Source organism: Danio rerio, chromosome 9 (assembly GCF_049306965.1).
Source record: "Danio rerio strain Tuebingen ecotype United States chromosome 9, GRCz12tu, whole genome shotgun sequence".
Taxonomy (NCBI): Eukaryota; Metazoa; Chordata; class Actinopteri; order Cypriniformes; family Danionidae; genus Danio; species Danio rerio.
In genome coordinates, this window is record NC_133184.1 from 32,753,975 (window position 1) to 32,766,408 (window position 12,434).

The 12,434-nt window shown below is 37.1% G+C and overlaps 1 long non-coding RNA gene across 2 annotated transcripts in view; it reads left to right on the forward strand.

Annotated features, from left to right (window-relative positions):
• Window positions 1-1,248: 1,248 nt before the first annotated feature.
• LOC137496481 (uncharacterized) overlaps window positions 1,249-12,434 on the forward strand; it is a 69,600-nt gene continuing 58,414 nt past the window's right edge. For both annotated transcript variants that reach the window (XR_012385494.1, XR_012385493.1), the window contains exon 1: window positions 1,249-1,539. This is a non-coding gene — a long non-coding RNA (uncharacterized lncRNA). The remainder of the gene's footprint in view (window positions 1,540-12,434) is intronic.

The following is a 12,434-nucleotide window of genomic DNA, read 5'->3' on the forward strand; positions in this document are numbered from 1 at the left end:
ACATATTTTAAAATACACACAAAAGCTTCAGAATTCACATTTGTAAAATAATTTACATTATAGAACAAAATGCTAAAGTATTGTCAAGTTATGTTTACCACATTGTATATTTTAAACCCTAGGGAAAATGTCACGTAAAAAAAAAAAAAAATGATGAATTATTCTTCCAGGTTCTGACATAATTTCTGCACCATGATAGAGATAATGGAATCAAACTTTTTGCATTCCCATATCTCTTATTGCCAACTACTAAAAAAAAATGTTCAGACTAGACTGCCTAATTATAAAAAAATGGCTAAATTGTAGAGATCATGCTGTATACTGATAGAACTTGTGATATAATGTTCCATGTGACTGGTGAACCACCTGTTGCCATATTATTAACACACATTTACAAGAGCAAGGATGTGAACAGCTCTTTAAATAACATCTTGTGTTGTCATTTCCATAAAAGTGACATGGCCCAAATGCAGTTTACTATGCTTCCTAAATTACAAGTATGAAACATTCCATTACAATAAAAGCAATGTTTTATTAAAATAATGTAGGGTTAAGCACAATGTAAAATATATATTTTGCATGATTTCCATAAAAATTAGGTTAAGAATGATGTGAAAATCTTCTACAGATTGGCTACAAATATAAAAATATAAATTCATTTTTTTATTTTAAAAGATTATAAGACTGTTTAAGGTACTGATCAAAGATAACTTTTTAAAAGACTGTATAGCTATGCCAGACAGTGCCTTTCCGTGGAGAAGCACATTTTCTGATTATGATTAAAGATGACATTGGATTAGGTCTAATTGTACATTTAGCTATAGCGTCAATTTTGATTTGTTGATGATTTTAAGGTTGGCCCACAGTATGGTTTGTCAATAACAACAAAGTTAAAGCAGTTTTGCAAGTGCCAGGTTGAATAAAATATTTATTAAAAGTAACAGAAATGTGTTTATCTGATAATAGCCTACATGCATTAGATTAGCCAATACATTAACAACCAAAGAGCCAATCTCGTTTGTTAATTTAAATCAAGTACATTTCCAATGTTTACATAGGCTATTGGTTTCTGTTTTGCTCTATCGGACTGTCTTTGTATGTTTTTAATGTATTATTGGTTATAAAAAGAGAGTGGTGTTAGGAAAGTGAGAAGACAAATCATACAAAATGAGTATTCAATTAAAATTGACGTACCGTTGACCGTAATGACTTTCGATAGAAGTCACGCTTTTAGCCCCGCCTTTTCCTACGGTATTGAGGCGTGCTGGCTGTTTACACTAACTTACAGTTCCGCCTGTGCGCCAAATTCAAACGAGAAGGAATTCGTTTTTGAGTGTAAACACTTTATATTTGCGTGTTTTATTTTCATCTAAGCCAATCAAAATGTTTTCACAAGACACGGATTAATAGAGGAGTAATATGAACTAGCCTACTTTTATAACACGTTTAAGGGCTGTTTGGAGTTTGAGAGCTAGAGTACAGCACAGTCGCCATTTTTTACAGATGAATCGTCAACACAAGCTTGGATCGACATTAAATGTGAGTACATTTTAGCAGTTTTATTTTATCTTGACCATATCAAATATATTGCTTCAGCAAAGCAATATCTTATTAGGTTTTATGTGTTTTAAAGTTGAAAATGTAACTAACAGAGCCTCCTTTCAGGAAAACGTTGTTTTATCCACATCGTTTCACACCTTAACTTGTCATGTAACTGTTAAATTGTAGGCTTGTGTTTTTGGAATTATTAATCAATTTATAAATTTAAGTAAATGTAAATTTTAACCTTTTAAAGATAAAGATAAGAGGTGAAGGGAGCACAAAAGTTATGCTGCGGTGAGTTGAGAAAATTGGCAAACAATTATAAATGCCATTGGAGAACCTTTATCGAGATGCATTACTAGACAAGATTAGATAACAAATGCCATGTTATTAATGTTAAAAGGGTTTTAAGAAGCATGCTTAATATTTTGATCTACTGGACGAGAATTAAAATTTAGTTTGAATGATATTTGCACATTGATGCTCTTGAACAGAGCCTACAGTATATTGACGATGGCAAAGTCACCACTAAGTGTCTTGATCCATGGATGTTTCTTCATTTTGTCCATTTGTCACAAGGCAGGCTTGCATGCATAAGGACAATGCACAAACCATCCTAACATGCAGTCACAGAAACACATACAGAAGCTATTAACCCTCCTCCAGCTCATCAACTTTGCTTTGCAATCTTCCCTCAGAACCATTAGAATACCCTGAAGAAATGACTTTCCAATTAAAGGGGATCTAGGAGAAGACAGCCTTTTTATCTCTGACTCCAGGAGTTCTTTATTCCAATCATTTAAATTGGAATTGATTTTTCAATTTAGCCACTGACTGCTCTGGACATGCAGCAGAGGGGGCCAAATAGAGCTGCGTTCTGAAATATTTGTCCCTCATAAAGTCACGGTGGCCTCGAACGCATTAATGTGTTTTGCACGCCACTGCCGCAGACAACAGATTTTAAGCTCAGCATGCTGATGGAGAGAAAGCCCATCAAGAGTGGCCACCTCCCTCACGCTGCAGAGCACAGAGCGCTGGACTGACGCATGTGTGTGTGTCTGTGTTTTTTTCCTCCTTGCAGAGTGTGATTGGGTTTATTTTTCTTGTAAAGCAAAGGCAGCTGTAATGTGCATCTAAGTAGTCAGACTCATTTGATCAGAAGTGATACATTTATCAGAAATATAATGTGTAGATTAAGAGTGTTAAAACCTTGAGGGTTTGAAGTTGGTGTAGGGGGCTAACAAGTCCACCACATTGTGTGTGTGTGTGTGTGTGTGTGTGTGTGTGTGTGTGTGTGTGTGTGCGTGCGTGCGTGTGTGTGTTTGTGTGTGTGTGTGTGTTACCTCATTAAAGAAACATTTCTGGCTTTAATTTTTTTCAGGTTTTAGAAAAGCAACATTTTTTATGTTCATGCCAGTTCAGTTCAAGTCCACCAATTTGTATAGCTTCGTTTTGAAGTGCCAGCAACTTTAAGGGTTTACCCTAAAATTAAAATTCTGTTGTCAATGATGTTTAATCCAAATCTTCTAAATAAAGTAGTCTTATATGATGAAGAGATTTATGTAGGCTTTTATTCACGTATATACACTAATCAACAAGCATTCAATCAACAAAATCTCAACTACAGTCAACTCTCACTAAAGCTCAAACATGCTGCTTGACATGCACAAACCAATAACGTTGATGTCAAGCATGCATGCTTGAGCTACAACAAGAACCTCGTGTTTGCAGATTTTTTATGGTATATGAATAAAACCTAATTTATCTTATCACATTAAACCAGGAGTCTTAAAAATAAAAACTAGAATTATAATTATTAACAATTTTAAGCACTAGAGAATAAAAAAAAATATTTTATGCCAAAAATAAGAAATTTTGGGGAGAACTGACCTTATTAAAAAGATTAATTTCAACTACACCTGCTTTTTTAACCAAACCTTTAAAACTACAATGTAAATCTCTGATGACGTGCTTTACAGAGTTGATCTCTTCATTTACAGCAAAAAGTAAATATAGAATTGTTATAATATGCTATAAAGCAGGGGTGTCCAAACACAACAGTCCCGGAGGACAGGTGCCCTGCTGAGTTTAGCTTCAACTTGCTTTAACAAACTGCTGGGATAATTTACAGTTTGAATTTAAAGAATGATCAGTCTGTCAGATGAAGAAGAGCCGGAGTCAGAGATTTAAATATTTAAAGTTTACTGAAGATGGTTGGCAGTTTCCACTACGTCAGACATCCACAAACTGTTTGGAGTTAACATTTAGAGTTACGAAGAGACAGGTTAATGCAACATTCTTATATTAAGCAATGTGTGAACATTATTCATTAGTCAAAATAGTTTCAAGATTAAATACTGATTCAAATAATCATATTAATAAAGTAATGAGAAAAAGGATAAACGTTGGTCCATGCTGGGACGGATTGGAAGGTAGAAATCCGATTCCATCAACACACCTGCCAGGAAGTTTCTAGTATATCTAGTAAGAGCTTGATTAGCTGGTTGAGGTGTATTTGATTAGGGTTTTTTTTTTCTCGAGACTTGCGGTCTTATTCACTTACATTAATTTTTAGATGTTATAAAATGGCTTGTTCTGCTGCTTGATGTTAAAGAAAGATGTTTTCTTTTTATATTTTTCTGCTTTGTCTGTAGTCATGCAAACACTTATTTGTAGAGCAAGTACTTTGACTGTTTTCTGCGGTTTATTATTCCTAGTCGATTTCTTCCATAGGCAACTGAATCGAAAGTTCTAAAACAATCGCAAAACCTAGCGCATTTCCGCATTGAAGAATAAGGTTAAGAAAGGTTTTAGTTTTAATCATATTTTAATGAATAATTACAGGCTTGATCATTGGCTTTACTGTATGAATAAGAGAAAGAGAAACCAAATTGTAACTTTTTAAATATATAAGACGATACAGACAATACCAACTCCTGAATTGTCTCATTCATTCATTTCCTGGCACATTCTTTTAGATAAGATCATCTATGAAAGAGAATTTATTGCACCAAACCATTTGTATTTGTACTTGAAATCTCCTGGCAGTAAAAAGGAATCAATCTGAACTTAATGGTGCAGTTAAAAAAAAAGAAAAGGCATTGAATCACTCTGGCCAAACTTGTGTGTTTAACAGGCCTCAGCTACTGTGTAGTCCAGCCTCTAACAAGCCCTGCCATCAGCACTGTAAATTTCCCCAGCTTCAGCCCGGGCGGAAACAGTTGTCTTCTTCAATTACAATTGGAATCAGATGTGCTTGTGTTTTCCAGCCAGGCCTGTGAAGTCTTCAACAGCACTGGCAGCTGCCTTTTAATGAGCATTTATTGTTTCGCCGGCCATGGATACCACTTTTATAGGGTCAGGTTCAAGGCAGAATGATTTTCTTCGCACTGTTTTACAGAAGCGTTTAGAGAGGTTTTTGTGGACTGATGGTTCACTCTCGGCTTCCTGACAGCTGCGTTGGCTTGTTTGGCTCTCTCCCCCATTTCTATTTCTTTTTCTCTTTCCTGAGTTGTTTAATATAGTTGTGTCACAAGAATACGAAGGAGAAGATTAATGGACGCAAAGGATCGGTGGCAGTTGTTGGGAGATGCAGGACAGAGCAGGCCAGCAGCCATCTGTTCTCGCTACCTTTATGGCTCTCTTAATGGAGGACAGGAGACAAAAGCATCTCCGCCACCAGGCAGGCGGTGAGCATTTCTGTAGCGCCACTGTAAACTAATTGTCAGTTCTTTTGACGACGCACAAGCCAGCCGCAGACACGTACGCACCCAAACACAAAGTTTCTCCCAAAAGTCTTTTTACCTCTCAATCAAGCGTGGTTGGGAAGCGTCCAAGACAGTTGCGGCACGTTTAGAGAAAAAACACTATGAGAGGAAAGTGATTAAAAGATCCTCTTGAGGCAAAACAGATCATTCACAGAGACAGGATGGCGCGTAATCAAATTAAGATGAAAATATAGAGATGGCCCTTTGGTCTTTTGAAAAGAAACAGAGATGTTCTCAGAACTTCATCAAGTGTTGGCCCATACTCAAATGCAAATGCAGTCTGGCACTGCTTTCTTCTGAACATCATAATCAGCGCGAGACTTCAGTAGACCTTATGTGGCCTTCAAGTAGAGTAAAAATATTGTAATTATGAGCCGCATGCAGATAAACAAACAAGTGATGTCGTATTTGTGGTTTTTAATTGTCTGTGATACCCAAGTTGCGGCTTGTTTACATGAAAGATGCTGGAAAACAGTTCTGCAGTAAAAAACAGTGAAAGATTTTGTGAATTTAGTTCTATTTCAGTGTATCCTATAGACTTTATTCCTATTATATTTCTGTTTTATTTAAAGTATAGTTTTTATTTCCTTCCGCAGTTGACATTGAAGCTAAATTATCCCATGTGTGGCTGCTGTCATTTTGCATTTGATGATGATGTTGGGAGCATAATGCCGAGTTTAGACTGTGATTTTAGCACCGATTTTGACTCACCGACAGGTTGTGAGAAATCGCCAACAAATGCCTGAAATCAAATCGCTTCTCGTTCACATGAGTAACAATTACAGTGTGAACTACCAAAGATGCGTTCTGAGAGAATCGCAGATGAGTCGTCCACACCCATGAGATATTTGGCATGCAAGATATCTGGACCTGTCGGCGATTTAAATCATGCCGTGTGAAATGTGTTCAGGTTGAAAATAACATTAACAATCACCTACAGCCAATCAGAGATCAGCATCCACTAGTATTGGTATCTGCAGGCCAACTCATTTTTAGTTTATTTTGCCCCGAGAAATGAAGAAAAAAATAGTGTCAATTTGACAGGAGCACCCGTGTCTGTCTGTCCGAGTTGAAAAAAAAAAATGTTATAGGAGAAATTGCTAATTCTTTTTAAAGCCAGTTGAGCAAAATAAGTACATTCTCTACCTGTTTCCATGTCACTTCTCATGTGTGTTTGGTTGTGAGACGTAGTTTGGACAAAGTTGTCGGTGATTCTTCCTATTGTAAAGTCATGCAGTGTGAAACCCCCTTTCGCCGATCCATCTTGCAGTGTAAACAAGGCAGCGGCGAAACGCCTCCCCGGATAGTCATGCAGTATGAAAATATCTGTGACATGACATCATGCAGCCTGAACTCGGCATAATTCTGTTGTGACTTCAACTTAAACGCCCAAACCCAATCACACCACATAATCATAAGATCACACATTTTTATTAATATCTAAAAGCAAACTTGTTTAAAAAAAAACATTTAAACATACCTCAGCATTATAAGAACTACCTAAAATGATGAAAACAATGTTTGGAATAAATTTATTTAATGTTTAACTTTAACATTCTTATCATATACATGGCCCAGACTTGATTTTTGATATATACTGCAACCAGCCACTTGGGGACGCTATATGTAAAATGTTTTGGCTTGACTTTTTAGGACAAGTGAAAACACCTAACCTCAATGATATAAAAGTTGGATATAACACACATGCAAACTGATGTCTCTTTCCACCAATTTAATTAAATGTTTAGAAAAATATATATACACTTTAAAAAATGCTGGGTTTCACAAAATTCATTCATGTTGTCCAAACATATATTAAGTTAACTTTACACTTTTAACAAATTTATGTGGATTGAACCATAAAAAATGTAGTTGTCTCAGTGAAATCTCAAGAATTGTGTTTCAGCTCATTTCAAATAAGTAGTTTGAACAAGCAAAAAAAAAAGTGTATATTATTTGTAACACCAAAATCTGCAACATATTTTTAGGTCAAAGGTGCAATCAAAATAAAAAATAAAGAAATTCCCTACAAATTCAAGATAACATTCAAGACAACTAATCTAAGTGATTGAAGCTGTTACTATTGAAGTCAATTTTGAAAAATGAAGAGACAATATTTAGTTAGACTATTTAAAAAAATTAACTTTTGAATTCTGTATACATTTCACTGTATTTTCACAATTTATCTTACATAGAGTAACTTACTTTAAGTTATATACACAAGATCTTTAAATTAGTTTGTTCCATTCCATTCTATAGACCATTTCAATGTGGTCATGTCATACTGTAGGCCCATGAAAATTTCCTGGTTGCTTTTAAACTACTTCATTACTGAAACAAGAGGGAATTCAATAATAACTTTATGTTAAAACACGTGCCAAAGGATCATTTACAAATATGTGGACGTTTTTGGATTCTCGGAAGCTATGGACATTAAAAATGTAAAACAGAAAATAGTTAGGACCTTTTTCATTGTTTACATCCCTCAAAATGTTGCATCATTTAATTCAGATAACACTGAGCCCAAATACTACAGAAAAACCAAACAGGCTATAGTTGGTTACTTTCAGTGTCAGTCAGACTTTCTCTCCTCAAGGTGCAGTGAAGTCTAGACTTTATTATTAGTCGAAAGTAAGGCTTTGTGAAATGAAATAGACCTAAAGAAACGTAACTCTGATATTAGAGGCAAATAAAAGGCCTTTTAGTTTCACATGAGCTTATTCTCATTGCACAAACCCGTCTTATGTTAAACAACAGCCTCGCTTTTCTCTGGCGGTGCCGACATCTGTAAAGCAAAATGAAGTTTCCTCTCTGAGTATCAATCTTGTAATTGAGCTCTCGGAGGCCGATACGTGACGCGCACACACAAGAACCCTCCCCGCTGTCAGATCCCTACACACGGCTGCCCCGCGCTGTCACACTGAAGTGGTCTCCTTTTCTCTCCTCTCTCTCTCTCTCTCTCTCTCTCTCTTTCACAATCATTCTTCTGTCTGCGGCTCCCTGGGCCCTGCAGTGGGAGTCCGCCCGCGCACTTAACGCGTCAGGTTTCAATTATTTTGAATACCAAAAACCTTCCCATAATGAGGCATGACACAGACATGTAGTCGAATTTTAAATTGGATTTAATTGTTTTCTCAGTTGCAACTTCAGTGGGACGGGGGATGGATTGAGAGAGGAAGAAAGAGGGAACGGAGAGCGAAAAGTGGGTGGGAGAAAGACAAATTCAGCGAGCGAAGGAAACTGACGAAAAAAGACAGGGCAAAGTCTCTGATCTGTTTCTTAACACAAATCTCTCTTTGTAAGCTCTAGCAAGGGCCATGTTTGGAATTACAACTTTCATGTCTTTTATCCCTGTTGTAATTCCGCCTCGCGTGTTCTGCTGGTGTGATACGATGGATCATGGGGAAGTTTAAGTGAGACTGAATTAAATATTTAACCGATCCGACACAAGGCCTGTCTGCTCCACAGTGCCGCTACAATTAAACCAGGGTGCCGTGCTTTCACGTGCAACACTCGATCCCTGCTGAACGCTGTCAGGAACATGCTACTTTACAGACTTAAAATAAATCTTGTCCTAATCTATTGAAAAACCTGACAAGTGGAGCCCAAGGTTTCAAGGCACTTAGCTGAGTAGTGTAGAAAAAGGACTGTACATTATTTATGCCCTCTAATGGTGCTGCTATTCTCTGCGTGTGAATCAGCATCAGGCTTGTCCGCTAAAATAGCCGCCGCTGTAATCAAAGCCATATGTTTTCCTCACCTTTCCTCTACTAACTGACGGGTCAATGGGACTTGTCTTTTGCATTGAACGCATTTTCTCTGGGAGATCACAGCTTATGATATGGATTAAAGAGCGCAAGGTCTTTCTCCCCACTTCTGACCAGACAAGATCTTAATGCAAAAGCCAGTAAGGGTAAATACAAGCACCGCAGGGAACCGCATGAGGCGTTTTCTGAGATTTCTGTGGCTGTAGAGATAATGAAGGGCACCATCCAATCGCTGTCAAACACCATTATGCACCTCAATTCATTAGGCCAATATGCCACTTTTGGCATGGTTTTTGGATAAGATATGGGTTTTTTTTTCTCTCTGCTTGGGGATGTCTGGGAATTCCAGACCAGATTCTTTAAAAGCTTGACCACATGGTGCAAAATGCCCCTGCATAAGTATGATAAAACTCTGCATAAAAATTTGTTGGTTTAGAGGTTGATATGTTGGCTCAGTGGTTAGCCCTGTCACCTCACAGCAAAAAAAATCACTGATTCGAGCCCCAGCTGGGCCAGTTGGTGTTTCTGTGTGGAGTTTGCATGTTCTCCCAGGTGCTCCGGTTTGCCCCAGAGTCTAAAGATGCGCTAAAGGTGAATTGGCTAAGCCAAATTGTTCTTAGTGTATGTGTGTGAATGTGAGAGTGTGTGGGTGTATCCCAGTGCTGGGTTGCAACTTAAAAAGCATCCGCTGTGTAAAACATATGTTGGATAAGTTGGCGGTTCATTCAGCTGTGGTGATCCCTGATGAATAAAGGAACTAAGTCGAAGAAAAATGAATTAATTTGGTAGTTGTAATACAAATTTGAGGTAATATGATGAAAGACCTCTGTAGGGATATTTTGTAAAAATACCTAATAATATTTCAGGACATTTCTTAGCTACTTACTTTAGCTTTAAATTACTATAAATAATAAAATTACTAAACTTTATTTTTTAAATTAAAACATAAGGTTGAAGAAGGTTGCTGGTTCGAGCTTTGGTTGGGTCACTTAACTGTTTCTGTGTGGAGTTTGCATGTTCTCCCCGTGTTCGCGTGGATTTCCCCCGGGTGCTTCGGTTTCTCCCACAGTCCAAAGACATGCGCTATAGGTGAATCGGGTAAGCTAAATTGTCCATAGTGTATGTTTGTGAATGAGTGTGTATGGATGTGTATGGATGGGCACCACTGCGGAAAGCATATGCTGGATAAGTTGGCGGTTCATTCCGCTGTGGCGGCCCCTGATTAATAAAGGGGCTAAGCTGAAAAGAAAATGAATGAATGACTGAGCAATCTTTTTAAAAACCATTAGGCTGTGTAGTGAGTGATTGAGTGATTAAATATAAATCTGTTATTTGAATATACACCCCAAATAGGTAGAAAAGATCTGTTGCAACCTTCATCATATTACTTATTACAACCGTTTTTTCACATTAATTGTACTTCAGTCTTTAGAACAACACAATAGTACTTGTCATTATGAACAATTGTGAATCATGTCTGATGAAACTGCCTATTTTTTATTGGTTATGCCAATATTTTCGATAAGGATGCTGAGTCATAATCACACAAGTCTGGAGTTCAAACATGTTCACTGTTAAGCCATTAACATGAATCACATTCCTCTTGAGTAGTCAGAGGAAGCTAGTCAGACACTACCAGTTCCAGTCATGTTTTTTATATGATTTGTGAATTTGGCTCTAGTATAAGTGCTCACGAACAGTAGAATCCCATTATAATTCCCATATCACAATATAAAACTGCAACAGCTGAGGCATAAAAACAACACCGTACGAACTTCATTGAAGTCACTAGAGACGCGGTGGAGCAATATCCCACCAAACACACACCGCGGGCCCACTCTGATCATCACTTGATAGTGTGCTGACAAGCAAACTCTATTAAGCTGTCTTCAAATATGCAAAATGATATGATTTTACAATGATTACATATTCACTTCCCAGCTGGCTGGCTCCGTGCAACTCCATTTGTCATTGACTATTGTGTCCAATTATATGATTAGCTCCAAACACTCCGCCACTTGGAGAGCTCTCGTGTGTTCCAGTGCACTGACTGATTCACAAACAAAGTCATTACAACATGTATTCACACATATCAAATAACAAACAGATGGCCATTGTGCGCCGGCTGATTTGTTTGTAACACGAGCAGCAAAAAAAAGGTATTTTTTTGCTGGGCTTTGTTTAAGCACCGACTGTTTTATTCCCAGAGAGAGACATCTGGCTGCCGAGGCGGCTAAATCAACTCAAATGAAAGACAATCTTGTTTCCATTAATTTTTCCTAAGGCAAAAGCACTTGTTATGAAGATTTGAAATTACTGAGAAAGCTTCCAGATAATTCATCATATGGGCCGGTCAGAAGACTGCAGTTGCTCAGAGAGTGTCTGTCTCCATTAACTTGCTGTGATGTGTATCAGGTGGGGTTGCTGAAGTGTGTGTGTTGCGTTTTTGCCATGCACAACTTGCAGTAGTATTAATACTGTAGATCTGAGGAGTCTAACATACAGTCATGTTGCTTGTTTTTTGCTGGTACCTTAACTGGTTAGGCCTACCATGGATGGATAAATATGGTAACATATGACACTAAAACCACATGTAGGTGGCGGCAAGTCCCTGATTTGTTGAATCGTTAATTCAAATGGTTTGTTTCAAATGGATCATTCATTTAGAAATAAATTAAGTGACTTTTTTGTCCAAACATACCCATTACCTACATAGTAGTTGAAAAACGGTATGCAAGACAAGACTACTGTAAAAAAAAAAAAAAAAATCTTGATGACCTAAAGTTGAATCAGATTAAGTTGTCTAATACGGCTGTGCAATTAATCGAAATCAAATACCAGTCACGATTTGAAACATTGCAATTAGCTAAGGGTATGCGATATGAAATATATTTGTATTATTTAATTTCCCCTGCCCACAGCAAATGCATGACTGCCGTCTGTGTGTGATTGCCTTTGAATGAACACAATGTAGTGATGAGTGTCTTGCTAAAAAGTCAGCTGAAAGTATTGCAAGTGACACTCAGTCTAGTAGCAAGCAACAGCAAATTACAATTTCAGGCTTGTTTCAGCCAAGTTAGTTTGCTGAGTGTTCTGTATTTTTATAATTATCTTTTTTTTTGCTCTCATAATAAGCTACACTATCTCCCTAATTTGAGTTCAACTTGTTTAAAGAAAGGTAAGATCATTTTATTTGTATCTACTGTGGGTATTTCATTCATGAATATTTAAAATAAGTAGCTTAATATTTTTAGCCCCTTTTTTAACTAACACACTGCATTTTTGCAGTAAGAAGCTACGATACAGATTATTGAGCTGAAGCTTGACTACAAAATTAAATCGCAAATCAAATTAAAAT